At 39.0% G+C, this 18479-nt stretch overlaps 1 protein-coding gene across 3 annotated transcripts in view; it reads right to left on the bottom strand.

The window, feature by feature from the left end:
- LOC122788251 (protein orai-2) overlaps positions 1–7463 on the bottom strand; it is a 229759-nt gene extending 222296 nt beyond the window's left edge. For 2 of the 3 annotated variants that reach the window (XM_044055297.1, XM_044055296.1), the window contains exon 1: positions 7070–7463. The gene's annotated coding sequence lies outside the window, so the exon portion shown is untranslated. The remainder of the gene's footprint in view (positions 1–7069) is intronic. The other variant, XM_044055298.1, reaches the window with a different exon arrangement.
- Between the last annotated feature and the right edge of the window lie 11016 nt (positions 7464–18479).

Here is an 18479-nt window from a genome sequence, read left to right on the forward strand (position 1 = left end):
AGGGAGTCCCGGACCACGGGCAGACTAGGGAAGTGGAGCTATGCTTCAGCGACCTTCGCCATTCGGTCGCTGAATTATTTGGCACACTTTACTCGCCTCCAAAGAGACCTAATTTCTGAAATGTCTTCCTCTTTGGCGGGGGTACTGCCTGATGAGGTGCGTGACACTGTTGCCTCACAGCTAGCTACCCTTGAATCCATCTCAAACTCCTTGATGCGTTTGATATCTCACACCGCCGAGGGGGCAGCTCGAGCTGCCGCATCTGGTGTTGTCATGAGACGTAATGCTTGGATGCGGTTGTGTGATTTCGCAGACCCCTTTAAATCTTCCTTCGTTAACGCACCTATCGATGACTCTGCATTTTTTTGACCCAAGGTACATGACACACTTGCACGTAGTGAGAAAGATGGAAAGACCTTGTCTGCTGTGGGCATACACTTTTCCAACCCCCCAGAGGCCCTATTCCAGGAACCAGAAGGGGGAAAGATATGGTTCAAAAAATCCCAAGGATCCTTTCGTGGCACTCGTGGTGAACAATCCCCCTGGGGCAGTGGGGGCAACTCATATGGAAGATACCCCTTTCTGGGTTGAGAGGGTCCGCGTAACCAGGGAGCCAGAGTTTCTTTCTCCGGCAGACTCTACCAGCACTCCTGAGAAGCTGCCCGATTGCTTTCCTCTGGAAGCAGTCGGGGGTTGTTTCTCTCTGCATCTACCAGCCTGGCATCTTATTACTATCGATGTTTGGGTGCAGAGAATAATATCCAGAGACTACGAAATACCTTTCGACCTAACTCCCAGACACATCAAATGAATCCCCGATGTACCGCCCAATCATAGGGAATTAACATCCTTAGAAATAGAAAAACTGCTAAGAAAAAGAGTCATCCAACCAGTCCCACCAGAACAGATAGGATCTGGGTTTTACTCGAGGTTCTTTTTAGTGCCAAAAAAGACAAGGGACTGGAGACCAATCCTGGATCTCAGCCTATTGAACAAATTCATCAAACCTCAAAACTTCTGTATGGTCATGGTACAGTCCATTCTTCCCTTCCTAGGAAGGGACAATTGGATGTGCTCTATAGAACTTCAGGATGCATACTACCACATAAAGATGGATTACCGCTCCCGGAGGTTTTTCTACTTCCAGCTGGGAGCCAATCACTACTAGATCAGGGCACTGCCAGTCAGCCTTTCGACAGCCCCCCCCCCCCGAGTATTCACCAAATGTATGGCAGTTGTGGTAGCCCATCTTCGACTACAAGGATTCCAGGTGTTTCCCTATCTAGACGACTGGCTCCTTACCACTCCGATCAGGAATCTCCTAGTCTGCAGCCTCTCTTACACTCAAGATCTCGCTCTCCGCTTGGGGATTACAAACAACAAAGACAAATCTCAGATGTCTCCAATGAAGACACTGGAATTTATTGGAGAGGTCTTCAACACAACATCCTGTCAAGCTTCTCTCCCTCCCCACAGGCTTTTGAAAATAAGACACCAAATTCAAGACTTTCTTTCTCACACGTTTGTACCAGCATGTCTTGTACTGCAACTCTTGGGCTCCATGGCAGCTGCCATTACTTTGGTGCCTCTGGAGAGACTGCACATGAGAATCTTGTAGTGGCTCCTTTCCGCACAATGGTCATTGTTAACCCACCCACTCAACCACATGATACGCCTTACAAACTGTTGCAAGGAGGAAATGCTATGGTGGAGAGAGCCACAAAAGAATCTTTGGTGTCGACTGTTCTGTCTTCCCCAACCCACGGTCACGGTGATCACGAATGCTTCACTATTAGGGTGGGGGGGCATTTTCAGGGAAAGACTGTCCAAGGCACCTAAATGTCCTGGAACTGAGGGCAGTTCTCTTAGCATTGCAAGCGTTCCATGCATCCCTGCCTTCGGGGACCTGACTACTCTCCTGCATGCAGGAGCCTCAGCTTCAATTATCTCTGTACATTTAGCAGCTATCACCAATTTTCACAATGGTCTTGAAAATTCTTCAATTATGTCACACTGCCTATGCAAGACTTTTTTGAAGGGAGTATTACATGTTAAACCTCCGGTCAAGCCTCCCTTAGATCCCTGGGACTTGACTCTGGTGCTTCAGTCTCTTACAGGCACTCCCTTTGAGCCCTTTGATTCATGTGATTTGAAATTTTTGTCTTGGAAAACCATACTTCTGGTAACACTCACCTCAGCGAGAAGAGTATCTGAGCTGCAGGCCTTGAGTGTCAAGAGTCCTTACTTGATCTTCCACATGGATAGGGTGTCCCTTCATACTGACCAGGTCATTTCTGTTTTTTACATTAACCATTCTACTGACCTGCCGGTTTTCTTCCCAAGGCATTTTAATAGAGAGGATTACCTTTTGCACACCCTTGATGTGCACTGACAGCTTTGTTGATATTTGGACAGGACTAAATCTAACAGACCAATTGTTTGCGGCCTTTGCAGGACCCAGATTGGGTAAACCTGTTTCTAAAGTGACTTTATCCTCTTGGCTTAGAAACGTCATTACCTTTATCTACCAACAGAATAAGCTGCCCTTGCCTTCCAGAATAAAGGCTCATTCTACCAGATCTATGGCTACCTCTGTAGCTTTTCATTCCAAAGCCTCTATGGATGATATACGCGCAGCAGCCACATTGGCAAGACCTCTTACCTTCATATCTCATTACAAATTGGATTTGGCCTCCAGGGGACGAGCATCTTTTGGTTCTATGGTGCTCAGGAATATCCTTCATTAGGGCTACCCAGGACTCAAGTAGCTGGGGACTCGATCCTAATAGTAAGTAATGAATAACGATTTACAATATCAGATAAAGAATTATGTTTTACCATAACGTTCCATCTGTGTTGCAGATCTTTATTCATTCCTTACTTCCTTCCCTCCTTCCCCCTGCCTGGACTCCCGGTGGACTTTAGGTACTCCTGGTTAGGGTATTTGCTCAGACAGAGCCTCCTACTTTTTTCCTATTGCTACTTCTTCTACCTAGGGTGGGCAAACTCGATCTGGAGTATCTAGGAGAGGAGCATTGTGGGTAGGTTCTTAGCTGAGAGGTTTTGGCTTGCGCAAGCAGGGAAACGGCCATATCGGTTCCGAGGAAGGAACCGAGGTCCTAACAGTAAGGAGTGAATAAAGATCGATAACACAGATGGAACGTTATGGTAAGACATAACTTCTTTTTTTTCTTATGATGATCTCATCTGTATAATTTATAGCAATCTTTTACTGCTTGTATGTTTCTAAAATCATATTTATACAATTTGTATTACGTCTTATGGAGATTTTCTCCCCAAGCCTCTGCTGAAAGTCGTATTTATGCCCGGTCAGACCTTCCCAGTAATCAAATGTCAAATAAATAAAATAAAAAAATCAGTTAGTTTAAAGATTATCAATAAATGTAACATGATACCAGAGAAGACCATGGAATACTGGGGCAGACAGGAGTCATTAGCAGCAGCATCAAACACCAAAGTGTTATAAGGGGCCGGTACTATGTTGATACCTATAGTATTGGGTACATTTTTGGAGGCCCCTCTTCACATAGAAACTCAAAAGAGGACAACACAAATAGTACTATGATCTTCACTGGAGACTACTGATAGGGAGATTAGAAAATCTTCATATTTGCAGTCACACTGGAAGGAGATAGTGGTGATAAAATCATTTCAGGACCTCTGTTTATTTTTTTATTTACCTACCACTCACCTGATAACTGCTAAACATTTTAATATCTCCAGTTATATAAAGTATTACTGACTGTTAATACTTGAACTAAAAAACACTAAAAGAAAGGTCAAGCTTTTAACTACCCTGGAGCATGGGCTCTTACTTACTTCAGCAGTCTTACAGCAAATGCCAGACTTCAAGTAGTCAGGTACTAGTGAACAAAATGTGTAACCATTCAGTTAACTCACTTTAGATGAAGCAGCATCATTCAGTCCTTAATAAGGATAACATTTTACCAATTACACTTGGAGCGTGATAAACTTCATTATTGATATCTAAAGTTCTTCTTCTCAGTAATTGTCCTCTTCTTCACTCCTTTGTTGAAAATAAGCCTAATACCACAGACCTAAGGTCAGTTATTGGAAATTCCTTCATCTTGTGAATTCCATACTGTTCCGCAAAATGCATTCCTTACAACAGACCAATATTATGGAATTTAGTAGCACTGAACTTCAGGTCCTTACCCACATTGCAACAATTTGAATCGTGAACAATCGCCTTCAAGACACTAGATTGTCAAAATAATTAACTGCAATCTGTATTATCTGAGGATCTGATTACTCATATTAGCCAGTCATGCATATATTGCATTTTTCTGTTACTCTAAGTACATTAAGAGAATCCACAGATTTAGTCTTTAAGACTAAAAAGGTACAATTTGAAGAATCAGGCAAAGGATTTAAGGGATACAAGATAGTACTTTTTCCTCAGAAATGATGACAGATGACTCAAATTGCCTACCAATATGGGTTACATATTCACAAACTGAAAAAGAAATCAGAAATGCACACGACAAACAAAAGGCAATTCTTACAGGCTAGAGAAATTAAATAAAGTACTTACTATCTAGGATTTGAGGCTTACCAGTAGCTACAGAAATTAATGTACTACATGACTAACAAGTTATTGCCTGTAATTATAATCTGCATTCTACTGTCATTACAGACTGCATATGTTTTTTATACAATACATTATTACACACAGCAGTACAACCAGCAATCTGTAATTTGTGACCAAACCACATACTATTGCCAGTACCACCAACACAACATTAAACAAATGTGCTGATCTCTCAGCATGGCTGCTTTGGCAGGAGCTTTCCTTTCTCTCACGGTATTTTGTACATGCATGCATTACAAGCCTTAGTTTACACAATTTTGGATGATATGGCCACTAAGTCAATGTTTCTGAGATACTCAATAAGTATGTAATCAACTGACTGCACAGAATATGCCTGGTTACATGTCGACCTCACTCCTCAGGCATTTATTTATTTTAAAATGCTGAGATTGGGAAAGGTCTCTACAAACCATCAACTGCTTCATATTCAGGATGATCAAACATGCTTATATAGAAATAACTGCATAGAATGGACACATATTTGATAGACTTTACAAATCCAAATACATTATCCCACTGAGCTTTCAAGGTCAAAAGAATGTTTTTGTTAGTGTGTGCCATCAGGCTGAGTGGTTCGTCTATTTAATTTTGGTTTAAATGAGCTATATATATATATATATATATATATATATATATATATATATATATATATATATATATATATGTACATATATAAAATCTCCTGAACACAAGATATGTAAACTTCATGCGCCATTCCATAATATGATTTTGAAGAAAGGTATCATTTATTTCTTACTACTGTCACTGTTTAAGGACTTGTTTTGGTGACTGACTGTTGAGCACTCTGGACCATGTGTGCAGTATTCTGTGAATATGGCTAATACATAAGACCTACAGGCTTTCCATAATGGTTATATGTATATCTCCAATGAAACTTGAACTACATAATACTGTTTGTAATGGACACCGGCTGTCCATTATTTCTCAAGAGGGGATTAAAAGAGACATCAGCACCCTTATCAAAAGTATTATGAAAACAATTTACACATAGAAAAGTAGAATTGTGGTAAAAAATCATCCCATCAAATTACAGGACTGACCAGTGTGAAATAAATAGCTAAGTGCCATTGCACTCACGCTTGCTTAACAGACAGTCAAGTGATAAAGTGCAATTACACAGCTGACTTAAAAGATGATGGTGTTATTAATGCACTCTGCATATTTTGCTCTATGAATACAGTATATGTGTATATACTGTGTACTTAAAAGCATATTCCTAATCAAAAAATCAGCAAGCTGCATTTTTTCATAATGCCATTTATAAAGGGTCTGGTGACCTCTCTTTTACCCCTCAACTAGCTGCTAAGGGGAAGCACAAACCCATCTTACTAGCATTATGGGTTACAATTGATATTACTGGAAATAACCTTTACTTTATATTACCTTGGTCGTTATTACGCTATATTAGGTTTAAATACTAAACAAATAAGTACAATACCTGAATTACCCCTACTTTTACATGATATTATATACAATAGTAAACTAAATAAACTAGCTAAACATCACTGGAATTGCTCTTCAATTCGTTGACAGACTACCACGCAGTGAGACACTGGAACAGACCGGTTATATAGTGTATTTTACTAGACCATTACAGGTTTTACAATACAGGTATTCAGGTTTTGGACTACCATTACACAATCTTTTTATAAAGTGTAGTGTTCTCAGAATCACCCTTGTGTCCCCCTTTTAACCATACAACACCCTAAAGAAACTTCCAACAGTACCCTACCGAATGTGTGAGCTTCCTCTTATTTGCTATGAACACTCTGATTTAGCCTTGCTTTTCTTAGACTTAGTATTTTTTTTTCACATGGTTATACAGCAACTGACCTATATTGCCTATCACTAACTCTAGAGGTGAAATTATCCTTTTTTGAGCATTTGCTAAGATTTATGAAGGCTAGTGCTGTGATTTGTAATGCTCAGAGGTTAAGAGGTAGAGAGTGAGTATGTGTGTGTGTTCAGTGGAAACAGTACCTACCACAAAGGTGTAGCTGGGCATACTTGGTGTCCTCAAATGAGTACATTTTCTGAGACTCCCTTGGAAACATCAACAATCAAAAAGCACAGAATGTTTAGAACTATGTAAATGAATATCTGCAGTATGGAGATATATAAATAATTCTTGTGCAAAAGGAATACACCTCTAAAGCTACCTTTTTTATGGACAGAAATGGGAAGAGCTGAAAATACCGTGCCTCTTCCAATATACTTGGGGGGGGGTGCATTTTTGAGGGTTGCGTACATTTGTAAAGTGATGGGTGGGTATTACGGGCAACAACATTAGGTCTGAGTACAAAATGTAAACCTCTGGCTAGACCCCTGCGCCAGGGCAGCAGCACGGGCGTATATCCTTGGAAATACTGTAATGATGACACTTTTTCAGAATATAATACCAGTCAGTGGACCCACCTTTGTAGTCAGCGAATAATTCTAGAAAACAGACTGTGTTGTTACTCCAAAGCAACAACTCCCAGCTACTAATCTACAGCTGTTACGTATCCAGTTTGATGAATCCGTACAACTTCAAATGTTAAGGCTAATACCGTGGGGTGCCGATCCCCCTCCCACCTAGGTGTGAATTACCTCGCCTCTATAACTCACTCACAACGTCAGGATATCACAGGACCGCAGGCGACACTAACTACACGGCGTCGCCTCTCATTCACTGGCGCCTTATCTCACCATCCTATTCGGTACTTTCCTCACGTCACAACAGCCCAGCGAAGGGAACCACCCGGGAGGCCCCAACGGATGCGATGCCACCGACAGCAGTGAGACAGTAGCCAGTCGGAGGATGCTCACGTTTCCACCCCCGTTCCTATGACAACAGCAGTACGCCGCACGTCATTGGATGGATTCTTACCATTCGCTTGGCACGTCCCGTTCCCTGAGTGCCAACCAGCATCAGTACCAAGACAGTCTCCAACTTCGATGTGTTGTTATAGTACCCAGAGGCTCAATACTTAAAAATAACACGCAGGCCTCTTGTATTTCAGTCACTATGGCATAGTATCAATGTGGGAACGTCGCATATTGTGCCATAACAGCCTGGAAGCAGTTACAGTATAGCCAGGACACGAGGGAACAGCAGATTTCTGCTTACTACTAATATGGGTGTTTGTGAAGAACTCTAGATCCACCAAAAATGCTGCTCTGTGCATACAAGTGACCCCCACAAGGGAGATCGCGCTAATTATATGTGTGTGGGCTCTGGGCGTATTTTATTTACTCACTCTCAGAGAGAGCGTCGCCAATATTTTGCCATTAATTATCTTTGTGTGGGGGTATGCTCATCATTAAACCAAGTTAGGGAGGATGAGGATGATTCTACCTCCTCTCCAGTCTAATAAAAAATCAGGATTGTCTGACATATCCTATTGTAATTTTATTGCACAGGCAATCGGCAGATGCTGTAAAACAACCATAATGTATTTCTTTTTTGTTTTATTTTTTCCCCTCCCAACCCATAGGTACACAGAACAACAACATGACTTCAGTTGGCTTCAGTTACACCATACTAACAGGCCATCATACATTTCATTTTTTTTCGGCACAACATGTTGCTCTATAAATCCTAAAATGTTGGATTATGTGCTCAGTGCAGTGATGATTATAATGAGCATAACAGTTAAGAGGCTTATTCTTCAGAAGAATGCATTTTAATGCAAATCCTGCACTTCTATCAACTTTCTAAGAATGCATGTTAATGCAAATGCTGCACTTCTATCAACTTTCTAGATGAATAGTACAAATATTTAAAAAATGCCCTTGATAGAACCTGTGGGCCTCATTTTTTGTCTTTGTTCCTAGTAATTGATATAACAAGCTGAAAGCCTTTCTAGGATTGTAGGGTGGCTCCACGAAATTGTCAAGTTTATCTTACCGCAAAGTATGTTTTCACCTGTTTAATCCAGTGTCACACTCAGAAAAAAACATAATTTAAATTAGTACTGTTAACTAATCTGTATCCTTTTAGTATTTATCTTTTTATCTGTGACATTTTGCAGCATAGTATGGACGGCACAATGCTTAACATTCCTACCTCACAGCAACAGGTTCTCTTTTGGTTTTCACCTGGGGTGACTTCTGTGTAGAGATTGCATGTCCTCCCTGTGTTCACTTGGATTTCCTCCAGGCAATCCAGTTTCCTTCCGTATTCCAAAGGCAGGTGGAATGGGGACTCTAAATTGTCCATAGGTGTTAGGGTGTGCATGAAAACTCTGCATGTAGTAGTGTCAGTCTTTGGAGATGAAAGTTTGAGATCTGTGTTTCATTTCAAAGGTGTGAAACAAAGCCATTGCATGATGTCAGTGTCATCTGCTACCACTGATAATGGAAATTGTAAAGCTGAATGCATTTTTTACATCATGGCCTTCCCCACATTATGTTTTGCATAAAAGGTTTCAAAGGGTTTACCTACTACTATAAAGACAAGAGTAATTTGCAGATTTCTTGCATGAAACACATAAGGGGAAATAACAGTAGATGAGAACTTAAATTTACTGGAAAGAGACTAGAATAATACTGATTCAACTGAATGGTATCACTTTCAAACATATCTGTTATATAAGTCAGAATGCACAGACAACACATTCCATTCGGTCCTAAGTCCTCTCCTGTTTGGCATCTACTTCTGAGAAGTTCAGGCCAACACAGAGGGACTCTGGCTGACCAAGTTTGCAGACGACTGCAAGCTGGGAGCCATTATTAACTCCCCAAGTGATGTTGACATCCTACAGAAAGGCCTAACTGAGACCAATGACTGGTGTCAAAACCATGGCCTTAAGCTTAATGCCAAAAAATGCGTCGTCATCCCCTTTGGGAAAAACTCAGTTCCCACTAATTACCACATTGATGGGAGCCCACTGAACATGGAAGGTGTTATAAGAGATCTGGGGACACAGGTTGATAGCAACCTCTCCTTTGACCACCACATTGCCACTGCGGTCAGAAAGTCCTTCTATGTAGCACATCTCATTACCAAGGGTTTTGCATCCAGGAAGAAACAGGTCATCATCTCTCTCTACTCTTCCCTCATTAGGCCAGCCATCAAGTATAATGCCCCATTTGGCATGTACCTCACTAGACACATGCAACAGCTGGAAAGGCCACAAAAGTACCTCACGAAGATGATCCTAGGCCTTAAACACATGTCGTACATGGACAAATTAAAAAAACTCCAGCTATTCTCTGTCTCATATCGTCTACTAAGCTATAATCTCTGCTTGACTTACAAAGCCATGTCTGACCCAGCTCTGTTAGAAATGCTACATCTAAAGAAATCCCAATCCCTCCACACCACAGGCTCTAGAGACCCCAACCTCATTACCACAATCAACAGAACATGCTGGAGGGACAGGTTCATAACCCAGAGACTGACCATGCTCTGGAATAGATTTCCCATACATGTTAAGCAGAGCACCTCACTAGCCCTCTTCAAGAGAAATCTTGATGAGTGGATAGGAAATAGAAAATTTACCCCGGGGATCACTCCAGTGGCTTTACTCAACAAAGGCACTAGGAACTAATGTCGGGCGGCATGATGCCAGGGCATTTCTATGGGCTAAGCTTGTAAAAAGCTCCATGGCCATTAGCCTAGTACACACCTATGAACCTATGAACCTATGAAATGTATTCACATAATGGATTGAAGATGACAAACAATATAACCATCATGTAAGTCATGTGCCAGTGCACTGTCTGCCAATATCACAGTGAGGTAAGAAACCAACAATAATAATGGAAATGTAACAGAAAAGAGGTACCAGACATCTGCTTACATGTCAGAGAAACATTTAAAATGGCCTGTCAAGGAGGATACACACACACACACACACACACACACACACACACCTTAAACTATCAGTATGTAATCCACATGGCAATGAGTATCATAGCCCAAAGTGTAGCTACTGCGGGAATAAAAATATGTACATGTCGAAAGTTATACAAAGATAAAAGAGCAATGACAGTTGGACTTTATAATGAGTATAATAACAGCCCGTGTCAACATAATGTAAGAGAATAACAGTATATTAAATGTGCAATGGACAACGTCAATACACCTTATACATGACTGTTGTAATGATGGTCTACCAAATGTTTTGGTCATGTAAGGATGTAATGCAAGCGTAAAGGCCACATTACTGGATGGTAAGAGAAATGTAAAAGTGCAAAAAAAATATATATTTATTTTAAATCCAGGGCACTAGAAGTACTTCTCAAGTTTGGTAGCCACACCAAACAGTTCCAAGAAAGGCTGTATAAGCGCTTTCGTTCCTTTATTAGCTATCAAATAATACGGAACTTCATCAGATACAAAACAAATCACATCATTTTCCTTTATTTAAATACCCTTAAAGGTCATGTGGTCCACAGAAATTAAATAAATATTCTTCTTACATTGTAAACAGTACTAACTCAATAATAAAAACCCTTTCATTGTACTTTAAACAAAATAAAACATAGCATTACTAAAACCTACTACCTGGAACCTCCTAACCTTGTATTTTTAATATTACTTTAGTATTAATAATAATAGTTAATGTGCAATTCCCCGCTAACATACTTAAACTACACCCCTTATCTAAAAAACTAAAATCTAAAAAACAACCACCCATGCAATAAAGTATCCTTGCATTTATGGTCACATTCAGTGGTTGTGTTTTTAATTTGTTTATTCTATTTTGTTAAATTTAAATGTTTTCTGCTCTAAAATTAAGCAAACTACTAATTAATATTCTATCATTTAGGCCAGGCTTCATGGTTGCACAGTGGTGCAGCGGTTAACGTTGTTGCCTCACAGCAAGAGGTTCTCCGGTTCGATTCTCGGCTGGGTTGCCTTCTGTGTGGAGTTTGCATGTTCTCCCTGTGTTTGCGTGGGTTTCCTCCAGGTACTCCGGTTTCCTCCCACATTCCAAAGACATGCATCTGGAGCATTTCTCCCCAGGCCTCCGCTGAAAACAGGCTCTGTGGAACCTAGTCGGACTTTCCCGGTCAACAAATGATAAATAAATAAAAAAAATAACACCTGCCAAAAGGTCTCCCTACATTCAAGAAAATTTGACCAGTTATCCCCTCTCTCCTGTTTTTTAACCTTCTCCAACACACAAAATCTAAATTTTTTAAAATCCTTACATAAAACACTGTGCCTATATAGGGCATTAGTACCCTCCTGTTTTTTTAACAGCATAATTGTGTTGGTATACCCTCTTCCTCAATTCATTTTCCATTTTACCTATATAATAGGCTTTAAATGTTTGGCATAGGGCAACATACACTTCCCCCTTTGTCCCACAGTTGTACTTACCTTTTATCACAATTACCCTATCATAACCTTCAATGACCACATTTTTGGTCTTGTACATAAATCTACATTTCCCACAACTTCCACACATACTCATCTTTCCCAACATCAATTTATCCTCTTCAGTCTGACATCTTTCAAAAAGGGTCTTAATATTGTGTCCCTTTCTATACACTGTCCTTGGGCTAGGGCCTAGCTTGTCAATAAAACCAAAGGCACCAAAGACTCCACTCCAATTTTTCTCCAATATCTTTTGAATTTCTGGTGAGTGCTCATTGAATGTTAAAGTACAACTAAACGAGCCCACTTGTGTGTTTTGGCCACCCACTGCTACATTAGGATTTTTAACAAGGGTGGATACCAATCCATCCTTCTATCGATAACATACTTTTCCTGTCCCTCAACCAGCGCTTTAGGGTACCCGCTAATAAATAACATCTCCTTCAAGGTACCAATCTCTTCCACAAATTTCTCATATTCACTAGTTAGTCTAGATACCCTTATCATTTTCCCATGCATTTTCAAATGCAACAAACTATTAGAGTATGTAGGTTTTCTGTAGATTTATGACTCATAACTCCTCCTACCCATATTTTTGTAAAGGTGAACATCCAAATATTTAGCCATTTCCTTTCCCTTTGTACTTGTGAATGTTAAAAAATTTGTCGTATTATTAGCATACTCAAGGAACTCATCTGCCTCCTCCTCAATTCCAATCCACAAGATCAAAATATCATCTAAAAATCTGTAGTATCTGTAAATATTGATTTTAAATCTTGATTCCAACACAGATTTGGTCTCCCAGTACCATAGGACAATATTTGCAAAAATAGGAGCTGCTATAGCTCCCATCGCCACCCCTTGGGTCTGTTTAAAATATTTACCCTGAAACCAAACAAAGTTATTACTAAGTACCAGTTCCATGTTATCGATAGAAGGATGGATTGGTATCCACCCTTGTTAAAAAAATCCTAATGTAGCAGTGGGTGGCCAAAACACACAAGTGGGCTCGTTTAGTTGTACTTTAACATTTCATGAGCACTCACCAGAAATTCAAAAGATATTGGAGAAAAATTGGAGTGGAGTCTTTGGTGCCTTTGGTTTTATTGACAAGCTAGGCCTTAGCCCAAGGATAGTGTATAAAAAGGGACACAATATTAAGACCCTTTTTGAAAGATTTCAGAACAAAGAGGATAGATTGATGTTGGGAAAGATGAGTATGTGTGGAAGTTTTAGGGAATGTAGATTTATGTACGAGACCAAAAATTTGGTCATTGAAGGTTATGATAGGATCGTTGTGATAAAAGGTAATTACAACTGTAGGACAAAGGAGGTAGTGTATTTTGCCCTATGCCAAACATGTAAAGCCTATATTATACAGGTAAAATGGAAAATGAATTGAGGAAGAGGGTATACCAACACAATTATGCTATTAAAAACAGGAGGGTATTAATGCCCTATATAGGCACAGTGTTTTATGGAAGGATTTTAAATATTTTAGATTTTGTGTGTTGGAGAAGGTTAAAAAACAGGAGAGAGGGGGTAACTGGTCAAATTTTCTTAAATATAGGGAGACCTTTTAGCAGGTGTTATTGAATACAACCATGAAGCCTGGCCTAAATGATAGAATATTAATTAGTAGTTTGCTTAATTTTAGAGCAGAAAACATTTAAATTTAACAACTAAGAATAAACAAATTAAAAACACAACCACTGAATGTGACCATAAATGCAAGGATACTTTATTGCATGGGTGGTTGTTTTTTAGGTTTTAGTTTTTAGATAGGGGGTGTAGTTTAAGTATGTCAATGGGAATTGCACATTAACTATTATTATTAATACTAAAGTAATATTAAAAATATGAAAAATACAAGGTTAGGAGATTCCAGGTAGTAGGTTTTACTAATGCTATGTTTTATTTTCTTTAAAGTACAATGAAAAGGTTTTTATTATTGAGTTAGCACTGTTTACAATGTAAGAAGAATATTTATTTAATTTCTGTGGATCACTTGACCTTTAAGGGTATTTAAACAAAGGGAAATTATGTGATTTGTTTGTATCTGATGAAGTTCCGTATTGTTTGATAGCTAATAAAGGAATGAAAGTGCTTATACAGCCTTTCTTGGAACTGTTTGGTGTGGCTACCTTACTTGAGAAGTACTTCTAGTGCCTTGGATTTAAGGTTATTGGACATTCTTTTTGTTTCTGTGGTTTTGTGATATATATATATATTTATATATATATATATATATATATATATATATATATATATATATATATATATATATATATATATGTGTGTGTGTGTCTACTTCAGTAGACCAAAAGACTAGAACACAGAAAATCAAAACACCGAGACTGAAACACCGAACATTCACAATCATGAAAACCCACATCAATAAATTCCACAATAACATCATTCAAAACACTGACAATTATGCGTGAATGCAATCAAAACTAGATATGCCACTGTCTACATATTTCACCACTTACTGATACATTCCCAACTCAGAGTTATCTGTATATATACATGTATATATATATATATATATATATATATATATATATATATAATTTTTTTTGATTACCTATAGATGCACATCAGTGGCTTTGCACACTTAGCAACATATTAAACTGCAGCACAATTACCATTTACAAGAAAGTACCTGAGAGATCAGGATAATATCCGCTGATACATGTGGATGTTTGGCAGTATCAACATACTGATTATCTGTAATACATGGACAAACACACAGGAATGTCATATATCTATAACATAAATATGCCCTTACTAACATGGCGTGCCATTCTGTGCAGGTTGCTAAGTAGCAGTGTAGGTATAAATCAGCAGGTACAGATGACCTCACTACAATGATTCGCCCCCAGATATATGTTGAGTTGCCACTTCAACAGTAATACACAGTCATAAAACTGTAATATGTGAATTGTCTAACACATGCATCAGATATGTTACTTTGAAAATTACTATATTTACAAATGCAAGTTTGTTGCTGAAAGTCAAATAAAAATGAACTGGGCAGTGTGTCATGGGCAACAAATAACATCATAACATAATTGCATCCCAAATTAAATCAAATGTAGGGGTCACTTTTGCACAAACTGCTATGTCAAAAGGCAGCATGTTCTCACCAAGGCCATACTGATGTACATAACAGAATTATAAAATTTTTTTGTCAATTCATATGTGTTTCAGTGACCCAAGGAATAGCACATTAACACGTGAAGAAGCAATGTTGAAAAGGAGATGCTCATATTAGACCTAAATTCAGCCTGACTGTGCTTCAATCAGTCTGTTTACACCACTGCATTACTTCATTTAAAAAACATACATAATTAAATATAGAGTAAGGAGCACCATAGCCTCAATTACAAACCACAATAGTGATCACCATGTGAACCATTATAATGGAATTATCTGTGTAAGACAGCATTGTAATAGTCTTGGTGCACCTACACATAGGTGCTAACAGAGTGGAACTCAAGCAATCCACAGCAGTAGATCCCCACCAATTATAATGTGAGAAGGCAGACACCTATTCAATGCTTAAATAGGCAAGTCATGCACGCCATGTAACAAGCTGGGAAACACTACCATACATACAAATTACTCATATGCAATAACAGTAGAAGATACATTGCATGCCATATGCAGTAATCACCAACACAACAAACACACGTAATGTACATGTAAGACATTAACATTGAACACGCTGTGCAAGTTTATTAAAGATGAGCATCATTTAGGTTGTGTCACCGAACATCCTATAACCACAAATCAGCCATTAACATTAAAAGGACTGTACACATGCAGTTTAAAAAAAATTGCTTATCAATAGGTATACACAAAACATTACCAATGTGACTATGTCAGATGATTGAGTTTGCAGAAACTCAAAATTCATACAGTTAAGACCATACGAATGAGTTTCCGAAAACTCGAGAAAAAAAACACAAAAAATACAAAAATCTACCTTTTTTACATGTTTGCATTGGGGAAAGCCCCCCTGCACCCAATACATCCCCTGCAAATTAAATATACCAACTCTGAGATTGCACTACAGTGAGGAAAAGGGTAAATTTCCCAGTCCGCACTGTACCATGACATCCATTCAAAAGTTTGTGTTCATCAACAGGTTCTCCGGTTCGATTCTCAGCTGGGGTGTCTTCTGTGTGGAGTTTGCATGTTCTCCCTGTGTTCGCGTGGGTTTCCTCCGGGTACTCCGGTTTCCTCCCACATTCCAAAGACATGCATCTGGAGCATTCCTCCCCAGGCCTCCGCTGAAAACAGGCTCTGTGGAACCTAGTCGGACATTCCCGGTCAACAAATGTTAAATAAAATAAAAAAAATAAAAAAAAAATAAAAAATACTTCATTCTTCCAGTATTGATTGCAGCATTGCACATTTCACTGTCTCTCATACCCGCCTCTGTCTGCATACCAGTGTTACATATGGCATTTTGATGATTTACTGTACATGCCTTCCCCTCAGCACTACATGCACTTATGTCTGCATATTTTCCTTTGTTATCCTCTTGCTAACATGTACTTCTCATGTATACCTTACATATACACATATATACCTGTGCTACTGTATCCCAAGCAATGATGCATGTTCCATAGCTGATGTGTGCTGCCTGTTGTTGAAGCTCTGTATGATTAAGCATATTCATACAGCTACATTAGTCATGTTGCAACAATAACCTGTGCATCATAGTGTTGCCTTATGTATGACATTCCACATCAGGCATGTAATGTGAAACTTGTTTTTGACATAGGTATGTTTAATTTTGGCTAGTCATTGACATGTTGTCAATACTCAAGTTGCTGTATGCTGCGTAGCATGTTGTCTTACACCATTACACTCATTATCCTACGTGTGATGCATCAGTCTTGTTGTACAGCCCCTGCAGTTAGGTTATGTTTGTGCTGATACATTCCTATACCCTGCATGGGCCTAGATTTGTTACAGTACTTGTTGTTATACAGCTAACTTCACATGCTACTTTTCTGTATGAAGATACCCTACCTGAATGAGCACAGCTTCTGATGTGCACAACATAGGCATGCCACACATATGCCATGTGGTCTTATTTGGTGATGTGTCATGCAGAGAGTGTTCCTGTGGTGACACTTCCTCAGCAGAGATCCAGGTGTGTTCCTTGCTTTGTCCCGTGTATGCATATAAGATATTACAGCTGAATCATATGCTTATGTTATGTATGATGTCAATGTGGACCAGTGGTGGCTGGTGACTTCAAATCAAGGGGGGCTGCAGGAGACAGTTGAATGGGTGGGGCCAATGGGAAGGGGTGTGACTAACTAGAAAGGGGTGGAGCTATGCTCAAAACCACAACACCGGGTTCGGAGGGTGGCCTAATGGTTAAGGTGTTTGCCTTACAAACACAAGGTACAGGGTTTGAATCTCACAGGGGATAACTGGCTAGGCTTAAAATGGCTCACAAGGGCAGTTAGCCTAGTACTAACCTATGAACCTAAAAACTGTGACTTTAATTAAATACACTGCTCTGGGTGCCAAACCATCATTATGAGAGTCCAATCAAGACAAAATTAAGTGTAGAAGAAGAAAAATATTTCAATGCATTGGCTACATGACAGCTTACTTAATATCTAGATGGAAACAAAAAGGTTGTGAGGCATGAACAAATAAATTACTTTTTAAGTACATTACTGGGATGCCAGTCAAAATCAAGTATAAAAAAGCAGCACTCAACTCAAACCATGTCTCCTTGCACTGCAGTTCTAATTCTAATTTATATTCAGCTTTATAAAAGTACCATGTAACATGCTGAAAGTAGCAATCTCTGTGGTACCCCCACTTGTAAAAATGTTTCTTGTCCAAAAAGACCTGCTGCTTGACAACTATCTACTTGTTTCATAGAGAAAACATGATCAAAGTAAAAAATGAACAACAAACAAAAAACAAGCTCAAGATAAATTGCTTAAAAGATACTGCGCAAGTTATGGACCACAGATGATAGATTGGCATTCTGTTTCATTTACTGGTAAAACCTGCAAAGATGACTGCAAGTCTCCAACAAATGTAGTGAGCTTCTGAAAATACTGTAATCCTGTCCTTTATTACAAATACTGTCATATGCATTTCAATACCTAAGGCTTATATGTTATCTAGTTATGTAACTATTCTTTGCATGGCAACAACAAAAAGGCTTTCAATGTTGGTAATTCTTTACAAGTATGCTTATTAAAGCTTACTTGCATCATGAAATCTCAGAAAAGCTTACCTGATGGTCATTAAAGCATTGCTACTTAAACACAGAGCAACAGGCAGTGCAACAACATGCATTTATTTTCTGAATAATAAGAAGCATAAATCAACAGTATAAAAATATGACAGAACACCAGAACATTCTGCAAAATCAAGGACAGAATAAAAGTACCACTTGTGTCTACCTATGATGGGGGGATACTCTGCACATTTACACTGCATAACTGCTCCTTGCCTTGCTTGGAC

This window comes from Protopterus annectens, chromosome 13.part0 (genome assembly GCF_019279795.1).
Source record: "Protopterus annectens isolate FY-2018-M chromosome 13.part0, PAN1.0, whole genome shotgun sequence".
In the NCBI taxonomy this organism is placed as follows: Eukaryota; Metazoa; Chordata; order Ceratodontiformes; family Protopteridae; genus Protopterus; species Protopterus annectens.